The sequence below is a fragment of the Ascaphus truei genome, chromosome 12 (assembly GCF_040206685.1).
Source record: "Ascaphus truei isolate aAscTru1 chromosome 12, aAscTru1.hap1, whole genome shotgun sequence".
NCBI classification, from domain to species: Eukaryota; Metazoa; Chordata; class Amphibia; order Anura; family Ascaphidae; genus Ascaphus; species Ascaphus truei.
In genome coordinates this window covers 4288565-4296068 of record NC_134494.1, presented here as the reverse complement: position 1 = coordinate 4296068, position 7504 = coordinate 4288565, and the positions used below count along the sequence as shown (strand labels likewise).

The 7504-nt window shown below is 44.6% G+C and overlaps 1 protein-coding gene across 2 annotated transcripts in view; it reads right to left on the bottom strand.

Moving 5' to 3' along the window:
- Positions 1-875: 875 nt before the first annotated feature.
- LOC142464331 (uncharacterized) overlaps positions 876-7504 on the bottom strand; it is a 40490-nt gene continuing 33861 nt past the window's right edge. The window contains exon 7 of one of the 2 annotated variants that reach the window (XR_012787650.1): positions 876-7424. The gene's annotated coding sequence lies outside the window, so the exon portion shown is untranslated. The remainder of the gene's footprint in view (positions 7425-7504) is intronic. The other variant, XR_012787651.1, reaches the window with a different exon arrangement.

The following is a 7504-nucleotide window of genomic DNA, read 5'->3' as shown; positions in this document are numbered from 1 at the left end:
ATTGGTAGCAGTTCCATGATTGCTTTTAAAGTGAGTGGTTTTTATTGACACTTTCTAACTCTTTGCTTTCAATTTGACTGTTTTTTCTTTATTTAGGGGCAGTGTATGGGCTGCGGGTGAACCAAGATGGCTGCCGGCCACACCTCAGCACTGTTTGTGGAGGCTGGGTGGACCAAGATGGCCACCGGCTACCCCTCAACTGGGCCACGCCGAGCAGTGAGTTCCTTTCTCTGGAGTGGGTCTCCCCCCCCCCCTCCCACGGAGCTCACAGGGCCCTGGAGCTACAAGGGGAAGCAGACGCTCCGGTTTCCCCGTGCCTTTGATTGGCGCGTCACTCTCTGACAGGCGCCATCTTGCCGCTCTGGCAGAGCACGGGCGCGCGGGGGTGGTTATTTAAGAGGGTCAGGCGGCGACCCCCCCGGCCGCCGCAGCGCACCTCTGCCCGGTACAGTGTAGCGCGGGATCCCCCTTACCTCCTTCTGTTTGGGAGTATGTACCGGCATCTACTAGTGCCGCCTCCCGGACCCGGTGGCCATCTTAGATTTTCCTTGGAGGCAGAGGGGGGACCCGCGAACGATCCGGCGGTTATGGAGCCAGGCCCAGCGACAGTCGAGGGAGCCCAAAGGTACTGTGAGTTGCACAAGACCTTGGGGAGTGTTTTGGGGTGTTCTTTTCCCGATTTTGAGGGTTTTTCCCTGGTTTGTTGGGCGTTTTCCTGAGGAGCAGAGCAAACTGCGACTGGCACGCTCAGCCTCCTGGCCACGCCCCCCCAAAGTCTCCATCTTTGCTGATGATACTAAATTGTGTAAGGTAATAGAATCAGAGCAGGATGTAATTTCTCTTCAGAAGGACTTGGAGAGACTGGAAACGTGGGCAGATAAATGGCAGATGAGGTTTAATACAGATAAATGTAAGGTTATGCATTTGGGATGCAAGAATAAAAAGGCGAATTACACATTAAATGGAAATATATTGGGGGAATCCTTGATGGAGAAGTATTTAGGAGTGCTTGTAGACAGCAGGCTTAGCAATAGTGCCCAATGTCATGCAGTAGCTGCAAAGGCAAACAAGATCGTATCTTGCATCAAACAGGCAATGGATGGAAGGGAAGTAAACATAATTATGCCCCTTTACAAAGCATTAATAAGACCACACCTTGAATATGGAGTACAATTTTGGGCAGCAATCCTAAGAAAAGACATTACGGAACTAGAGAGAATGCAGAGAAGAGCCACCAAATTAATAAAGGGAATGGACAATCTAACTTACGAGGGACTAGCTAAATTAGATTTATTTACATTAGAAAATATCTAAGAGGGGATATGATAACTATATACAAATATATTCGGGGACAATACAAGAAGCTTTCAAAAGAACTATTCATCCCAAGGGCAGTACAAAGGACTTGGGGGCATCTCTTAAGGTTGGAGGAAAGGAGATTTCACCAGCAACAAAGGAAAGGGTTCTTTACAGTAAGGGCAGTTAAAATGGCAGATACAATAGATTTGTTCAAAAAAAGGTTGGACGTCTTTTTAGATAGGAAAGGTATACAGGGATATAGCAAATAAGTATACATGGGAAAGATGTTGATCCAGGGATTAATCCGATTGCCAATTCTTGGAGTCAGGAAGGAATTTATTTTCCCCTTATGAGATATCATTGGATGATATGACTCTGGGGTTTTGTTTGCCTTCCTCTGGATCAATAAGTAAGTATAGATATATTGGCAAGGAAAATAATTAAGTGCGCAAATTGAATCATATGTGTCAAAATTTAACCAAAAGTGCTGCCACAGTGTACTACCTATACACAATAGTTAAGGGAAATAGGTAAAGGAAAAAACACACGGGCGCAAAGTCAGTTAAAATTAACTATATCAAGTTAATATATAAATATCAAATGAAAGTTCAAATGGTGGAAATGATGATAAGAATCAAAGTAGCAGATTTTAAAGGCATGTAGGAAACCAAGTCCTCTCCAAGCTGCAGTGTTGAGTCTCTATCTCGTCCGGAATCCACGTTGAACGCCCAGACGCCGCGTTGCTTACAAACACCGATGCTGCTGCCTCTGCTCACTTGCTCCCCACCTCTCCAAATCTCGTGAGACACGGAAAGATGACATCAGACACCGGTCTGAACTCTGTGGCTCAATGGAGGGCGGCGATAGCCAATTGTTACTGCACCAAAGGTGCTATATTATAACTATCTGGGCAAGGAGTATAGGAGGAATATAGGCTAAATAAGTGTATCATAATATTCTTAACCCTACGCGTTTCGTCCTGTAGAGGGACTTCTTCAAGGGGTATAAAATTACAATCAGATGTTGATCCTATATAGGCGGTAAATGACACGGATAGGTTAATTCACCAACCAATAGCGGATCACCTCAGTACATAAAATTATAATTCAGCTGGATAACATTTGCTTGAAACATAAATCATTTCTAAAACATGATTTTAATACATATACTAAATATAAACACAAATTATATAATAAAAAATGTGTAAACAATAACATATTAAAATTATAATGCAAAGAATGTCAATTTCTAGGGTAACAGTTATATTTAAGGAGAAGAGTTAAATCAGTGACATGGCTGAGTGGACAGGATATATTTTCAATATTATGCATTAGAGTAGGTGAATCAATTGAATCGAATATTAAGGCTATAACATACATCTGGGGCATCCTATACAAGGAATGCTCCCAGGTCTATGTCCACATTGAGACCAGTGGGAACCAATGTTTTTACAGTGTGGATCCACTTGTTCTCAAGTTTGGAGATGGCATTTATGTTATGTTATCCCCACCCCTCCAATTTGGTATTAGCTTGTCTATACCTATGCATAAGATACCTGTGGGTTCTTTATAATGTTGTTCATAGAAATGCCTGGACAAGTTATGCTGTAAAAAAAACTTTCTGAATGTTGGATATGTGCTCTGCAAAACGAAGTTTCAATTTTCTGGTTGTGCACACTATATATTGTTTTTTTACAGGGGCACTGTATGAGGTAGACAATATTCGTAGAATCACAATTAATAAAATGTAATAATATGAGTTGAAGAAAAATCTTTGGTATATTTTTGACCATGCGGATCTAATTTGCACATTTTACACTTTAGGCATTTAAAAAAACCTTTAGTGTCCATAAATGTGGCTGAGGAGGTTGTCTTATGTACAGATTTTATACAACTGGGTGCAACATGTGTTTTTAATAATATCTGCTTTAGTGAATAATATTTTTGGTGTATGAGGGAGATGGGCCTGAAGAATTGGATCTTTCAAAACCAGAGGCCAATGTTTTTTTATAACATTTTTAATTTGGGATGCTAATGGATTGTATTGCGTAATGAAGGGAACATTAACATTATCCTCCATATTGTCAGCACTATTACCTTTATTTGAATTATATTTTAGAAGATCCTTCCTATCTATTTTCTGGATTTTAGAATATGCTTGTTTTAGAGTGCTTTCTTTATAGTTTTTTGATCTAAATTTTTTAAGCATAATTTCTGCTTGCTGCTCATATACGCTGTTACTGCGGTTGCGCTTCACCCTTCTTAATTCCCCTTGGGGGATATTATCAAGACAGGTATTTAGATGGTTACTGTCTGCCTCAATATAATTGAGGCAGCTTACCGGGTTTTGGTAAGTTTTTGTACAGATCTTATTGTTCTCTATATAAATCATTAAGTCAAGAAACTCAATACTACTAGTGCTAGATTTTGAAGTGACGCGCAAATTATAATTATTGTGATTTATATAATTAATAAATGTGGTTAGTGTATTAAGATCCCCTATCCAAATAAAGAATATATCATCCACAAAACGTGTCCAGAGCACTAGGTTTGCACCAAACTCATGCTGGGACCAGATGTTTTGAACCTCCCATAAAGAGATTAGCATAGCTTGGTGCAAACTTAGTGCCCATTGCGGTGCCTTTAATCTGGAAAAATAATTCCTCATTAAACCAAAAAAAGTTATGTGTAAGTGTAAATTGAATAAGTGTAATAATAAAATCAATATGTGCTTCCGTGTATAAACCCTCTTCTTCCAAAAAATATTTTACCGCTAAACACCCATGTGCGTGTTCTATTACTGTATATAAAGAAGTGACATCACACGTGACTAAATAATATTGTTCTTTCTGACCATGTTATCTCATTAAGTAAATTCGAAATGTGTGTTGTGTCTTTTTTTTGTGTCAATTTTTTTATTGAGAACAACATACTTCCACATGAATACAACAGTGTCATAGGCACATGACATGAATTATCAACTGAGTTTAACATGGTGCTGTTCTATGGAGGGTGGATTTCAGTAATTCCAGAACTGTTGCATTTTCTTATGTAGCATAGCTGAAGGGTTTGTCCATTGACATTACTTTGTCTATTCTTCTTAGTACCGTGTTTCTCGCTGGGGCTTTGGTATGTTTCCACGCCACCGCTATTGAGCATCTGGCTGCGGTTAGGATAGCTGTTACTAGCCTACTCATAGGGGGGGGGCAGGTCGTTGACAGGTTTGCTCAGCACAAAGGTCAAGGGGTCTAGTGGGAAAAGAAGCCCCATGGTCTCTTGTAGGAGCATCTGGATCATAGTCCAGTACCTCTGGATCTCCGGACATGACCACCAAATGTGGGCCATGTCTCCCTTTTGACCACATCCCCTCCAGCACAGGTTGAAGGTGCCGGGGAAGATCTGGCTCAGCCTAGCCGGGGTCAGGTACCACTGGAATATTTTATAGATGTTCTCTTTTGTCACTGTACAAATTGAAGTCTTTGTGGCCAGCTCCCAGATATCCTCCCACTCGTCTATATCTATCGGTACATTGAGGTCCTCGGACCACTTTTGCATATAATGGTGGGTTGGGGGTTCGGTTGCCGATTCTAACCCCCTATAGATCTCTGAGATCAGACCTCTCTGGTAGGAGCCTTTACTACATAGGGATTCAAACCTGGTTAATGAGGGGAATTTAGAGTTCGGGCGAGGGATAGGAGGAAGTTCCTAATTTGTAGGAACTTGAACAGATGGAGACCCTGGTATTGGTATTTGTCACGAAGTTCCTAGAAGGAGAGAATCTCCTCTTTTTTCAGATCGGCAATCAGCCTTATACCTAGACCTTGGAATTGGTCAAATTGTTTTTTGGAGCACCCAGGTGGGAAGTGTGGGTTTCCAAAGATGGGGGTAAGTTGGGATGGGGTAGCTAGCAGGCCATACTTCCCTTTGCTTTTTAGCCAGACGTCCCATGTGCATCTCATTGCTCCCAAATTAAACCTCCGCGATCCTCTCCTTTCCTGCCGGGGGCCACAGGTGGACCTGGAGGGTGGTGGGTGTAGCATGTGATTCGATTGCTAGCCAGCAGGTGGAGGCCGGGTCGTAATTCCAAACTTCAGTCTGCTTCAGCTGGGCCACAAGATAGTACTTGACCACGTCGGGAACCCCCAAACCTCCTCTCGTTTTTGGGGACAGCATCACTGATCTAGGGACCCTTATCCGTTTGTCGTTCCAGATGAATTGGAACATAAGGGCCTGGATATTTTTCAGGACTGCTAATGGGACGGTTATTGGGAGGGTTTGGAAAAAATAAAGTAGTCTCGGAAGGATGTTCATTTTGATTGAAACAATTCTTCCGAACCATGAGATTTGGAACCTTTTCCATGTTTCCAAATCTTTTTTGATTTGGTCCAACAGGGGGGGTAGTTGTATTGGTATAAGGAACCATAGGTGTTTGAGATTGTAACTCTTTAGTATTTGATATGAGTGGTACTCCACCTATATTTATAGTTAGATTGTAGGAGTTTCCATTCCTGGTCTAGTAGGGATATATTGAGGGCTTCTGACTTGTCCATATTGACTTTGTAGTAAGAGACCGTGCCGAATTGAGATAGTGATCTTTGGAGATTGGGGAGGGAGGTGTGGGGGTCTGCGAGGGTCAGAATCACGTCATCGGCAAATAGGGAGATTTTGTATTCTGTTTCACCAATTTGAATTCCCTTAATGCTCTTATCTTCTCTTATTGTAGCCGCAAGCGGTTCGATTGTCAGGGTGAATAGCAATGGGGAAAGAGGGCAACCCTGTCTGGTCCCGTTTCTGATTGTGATTGTGTCCGAATAGCCGCCTGAAATTTAGACATGGGTTTTGATCTTTTTGGTGTTGGCAAACATTTTATGGGTATAACAGTTGACTTTGAAATGGTAGATACATACACATTTGTGGTGGTACATTTAGAGACCCCTGCATATTAGTGTAAACCATACATTTATTTTGCTTTAAATCTTGTGTTCTGCTTCACTTTCTTGACTCAAAGGTTGGGGGGGGGGAGGTGGGGGGATGGGTTGTGGAGAAACATCAGTGTGAAAACCTCTGCCCCTTAGACATTTACTTTCAAGTTATTCACGGTGTTCATTGGGGCTGTGCTATATGAGTCTGGGAGGGTCTGGGGGGGAGGGAGCTGGAAGCAGGGGAAGGGAGTGAGTAGGGAGGGTGAGAGGGAATGGGGGAATGTTGTGACTCGGAGCTGCCAGCTCTGTGTATGCAATAGGTAGCTGTTGGTGGGGGCCTACGTTGAACACTGGGAAGAGGAGGGGGGGAGAGTTGGGCGCATACGACCTTGTTCTCCTGGTCCCCAGGGGGCAGTCTGTATGGGATGGTGGGGGTGGTGGCGACTTCTGCCTTCACATTCAGGGGGAGCGGTCCTGAGATATGGGCCCCTGCTGGATGCTGTACTTGTCCATCGACCGTCTGAGCTGCTAGGGAGTGCAGCTGGGAAAGTGGCGAGATGGGTGTTGCCCGCGAGCCACCCCAAGCAGGTGCCGGGTTCGCGTGCTGCCGGAGTATGCCTTGGGTGCGGAGCTGGATCCAGGAGGGGCCATCGGGTAGGCTCCACCACGATCCGGAAGCAAGGTGAGTGTTTAGGGGAGGTGGTTAGGTGGGCAGTGGGTGGGTGGGATCGGTTATCGATAGGTTGAGAGGTTATGGGGGAGGGGATGGGGGTGTTCCAGGGGGGAGGGAGAGAGGGAAGGGAGAGGGGGGGTCTGTGGGGGAGGGATCTAAGGGGGGGGAAAGGAGGGGGGAGCGTGTGCAGTGGGGAGGAGGAAGGTGAGAGGCAGGGGAGAGCTATGGCGAGAGCTGGAGGCTGCCAATCGAGGCCCTGGCACTGGTCACATCGGCGAAGGGAGAGGGATCGGGTGCCGGACCCGCGGTGCTGCGGTCTTTCTTTTGGAGCCGAGGATCTATGGCTGGGCGACAGTTGAGGTCCTGGGGTGTCGTTCAGCCGAGTTGGTTCCGCTTCTTTCTTTCGTTTGGGCAGCGGAGGTAAGCTTGGAGGGGGGAGCCCCGACCTGTTTAAGAGCGCGGCTGGAGGTTCGGATCATGGTCTGATGCGATGGGGATCTTCTGATTTGCTATGCGTTCTGGACATCTCTCCTGATCGAGACAAGAAGGCCTCATTGTCAGAGCACAGTCTTTTTAATCTCATAAATTGCGCCCCAGGAATATTCCTAATC